This window comes from Pteropus vampyrus, unplaced genomic scaffold, assembly GCF_000151845.1.
Source record: "Pteropus vampyrus isolate Shadow unplaced genomic scaffold, Pvam_2.0 Scaffold98, whole genome shotgun sequence".
Classification (NCBI taxonomy): Eukaryota; Metazoa; Chordata; class Mammalia; order Chiroptera; family Pteropodidae; genus Pteropus; species Pteropus vampyrus.
The window spans coordinates 4,549,091-4,552,599 of NW_011888879.1; the positions used below are offsets into that span (position 1 = coordinate 4,549,091).

At 41.6% G+C, this 3,509-nt stretch overlaps 1 pseudogene; it reads left to right on the forward strand.

Moving 5' to 3' along the window:
* Positions 1-3,368: 3,368 nt before the first annotated feature.
* On the forward strand, positions 3,369-3,484 carry LOC111742681 (annotated as a pseudogene).
* The last annotated feature ends 25 nt before the right edge of the window (positions 3,485-3,509 follow it).

Here is a 3,509-nt window from a genome sequence, read left to right on the forward strand (position 1 = left end):
TGTGTGGTTCCAGAAGAGTACAGATCCCTGACCTGGCCTTGTATAGAAACAAAAGAGGATGATTCCAGGAAGAAATTAAGTTGCATTTAAGCAATCGTACTCCCCACCAAAACCAGACAGGTTCCAAGGTCACACACACCCTGAGGTTCATTCGCATAAGTGGTGGCCTGTTCCCAGGCCAGGGCATGGCACAGACTTATCGAGAGCAATTCTTTTTGTTTTAATCTTTATGGTCCCACTTTAAAGCTCTTGAAGTCTCTCTTCCTTCCTCTCTCAAATTCACTTTCTGTCACTGAATATTTCAGAGCGAAATCCCACACAAGCACCTCTCATTTACATAGATCTCCTGACTCTGCAACCAGGAATTTTTTCCACTATGTCCAGCTGCTTCTCAGATCCTTACTGATAGGTAAGTTTCATTTTATGCCACTGTGTATGTCTTTTTATGAGATTCTTATTCTTCACCCATCTCTCAAAAAAAATAATTGACCACTGACCTTGGGCTGACAGCTCCAGGGGAGAGGGTCCTGAGGTTCTGGAACAGCTGAAAGGAGGGGTAGGAGCCATGAGTTCAGGGCGGGAGAGGGAGGAGTATGGGGAATTGTAGAGGGTGGCAGAAACCCCATACAACTGGCTGGGCTCAGGCATAGGGGGTTTCTCTGGGGAATTAAAGGAAGAAGGAGAGGGAATGAAGAGAATCAGGTTGTTCCGTCACCTCTTTTTATGGGTCTGGGGTCTCCAGAAGACTGAAGTAGTGCTTGGGGGACCCTGTACCTTCTCCTTGTTGGGGTGCCCCAGAGTATAGCAGCCCATAGTGTGGATGATGCTCAGCTCTGAGTTCTCTTTGCTCCTTAAGCCGCTCAACAGCTCCGAAGCTGGTAGGATAGAGGCGGTTCACAGGTGACTTCCCGTCCAGACCCCCGGTGTAAGGAGGGGCAGGCCAGGGCTCAGCTCCCGGTTGGAGACGGGAGCATCACGCGGAGGGGCCTGTGGGGGTGAGCTGGCCGGTGCTGCCTTCAGCCCCGCTTCCCTAACCCCCGCGGGCAGCCCCGCCCGCTCACTGGATCTTGTCCTCTTCCTCCCCCACTTTGGCAAAGGGCTTCCTCGTTCTTGAGCAGATGCAGGGATCCTGGGCCGCCCAGTAAGGGACTGCAGTCAGCTTAGGTGTCCATCCATTGCTCATGCGCATATGGGCGCGCGCACGCGCAGAAGACACCTATACAGATGACATCCTTGACACGCTACCCCATTGCTGGGCAGGAAGGGGCTTTGCCCTACCTGGCAGAATATGGCATCTTCCAGAAAGAAAAATAATAATAATTGCCCACCCTATATTGCTCCATGAAATACTAGCAGACAATGCATTGTAGCGCAGTTTATTTTTCCCAAAAGTAAAACAAAACAGTTGGTTTATAAATAATAAATACATTATACTCATGCACATAAACAACACCAAACACACACACACACACACACACACACACACACACACACACACACACACACACACACACTCCACACATTTTCTCTTGTTTTCCTTTGCAACAATCTATTACTATGTCAGATTTAAAAACAAAAGCTAGCTTCCACAGGAAGGGAAAACATATTAAGTCAAACAATAAAGAAAGAAGTAATGTTTGCAAGATTTAGATTTGAAAACTTACATAGATTTTCCAAAGACACTGATGTTTGCTGGCACTTTACTACTTTTAATCCTGAGCATGAAATTCAAACTTCTGTAGTGACAAGACTATATGCCTATAAACAAAACAAACACCACATCAGCCCATTCCTGGTGTGAGTTTTGGATAAATTTCTCTTGCAACTCTTTCCAATTGTGAGCAATCTTATCTCTTTCTCTAGCTTTTTAAAAATAGGTTGGATTTTAAACTGTCAGGATACAAGTAACAACTAAACTAAAATAAGGTATAAAGAAAGGTCTCATTTCATGTTTCTGAAAGCATGTTCCACTGACAATGCACTGAGTAGTGATGATGTTTATAACAAAGTCTATACTTTTGTTTGGGTTATGAACCATTTATTTATGACCTTCAATAAGAACCAGACATTGCCTCATTACTGTCTCATCCAAGAAGTATGTCTTGCAATGAATTCTGGTGAGGTCTATTTTTTTCATCCTCAGGGTGGTATGTGTGTTAAAAATGAAGAGTGAAAGTATTAGATGATTTATTCAGGCCAGTGGTTCTAAGACAATAAATCTGTGGCTTGTAAGTATTAATTCATTGTTATCAGAAATTCTGAGACCAGGTAAGAAAGAAGTACTGGAGCAGTTGGACTCCTGAGTCTTTCTGACCATCATCAAACTAGGTACATCAGACAGGACCACAAAACAACTCTGTTTCAACTTTGAGTACCTTAGGAGCTCTAGGGCATAGACATAAATTATCCAATACCATATTCATTTGCCACTTGATCTTGGCATGAAAGGCACTTTCTTGAACCAAGAGTTCAATTGATTAGCAAAATATTATAAGGGCAGGAATCATCCTGAGTAACCTAAAGGTTTTAAAACCAGGCAGACCTGTATTTCAACCTCAGCTCCACCTCATACTAGCTATGTGACTTTAGGCAAAATGGATTAATCCCTTAGCTTCAATTTCTTCTGAAAATCAGAGTGCTAATATGTAACCTCAGCATAATTGTAGTTTGAATTTAATGATGTGGATGTATGTACTGTACCTGGTTCCTAATTAATGTTAGTTCCTTTCTCTTGAACAATTCTGCATTGAGAATAAGTGGCAGATTCCATCATATCACAATCGCTTACTGATTCATTTAAGATCTATCCTTTCAGCAACTTTCAAGTATATGATACGGTATTATTAACTATGGCCACCATGCTGTACATTAGATCTCCAGAACTTACTCATCTTATAACTGAAAGTTTGTACCTTCTGAATAACATCTGTTTATGCCCCTGTCCCCCGGCCACAGCAACCACCAATCTTCTCTCTGTTTCTTCTGAGTTAAATTTTTAGCTTCCATATATAAGTGAGATAATATGGTATTTGTCTTTTTCTAACTTATTTCACTTGGAATAATTGCCTCAAGTTTCCTCTATGTGTCACAAATGGCCAGATTTACTGATTTCTGTCTTTTTTATGGCTGGATAATATTTATATATATTATACATATTTGTATATAGTGATTTAAATTTTTTTGTTCTGCTTCTTAATATTATCTTTATTACAATGTATATGCATAGCTAAAGTAATTTTGAAGTTATTTTTAATAGAAAAATATATTGTCCAAAAATTTCAATCAATTAAACGACTATGGGACATGGTTCCATAGTGTAGCGGTTAGCTAGGCCCTGGGTTCACACCCCAGTGGAGCCATAATCCATGGTCTATGGCCATGCCGCCCTGAACAAGCCCGATGTCTGATCTCAGAAGCTAAGCAGGGTCAGGCCCGGTTAGTACTGGGATGGGAGACCACCTAGGAAGACAAGGTGCTGTAGGCATAAATAATAAATAAATAAATAAATA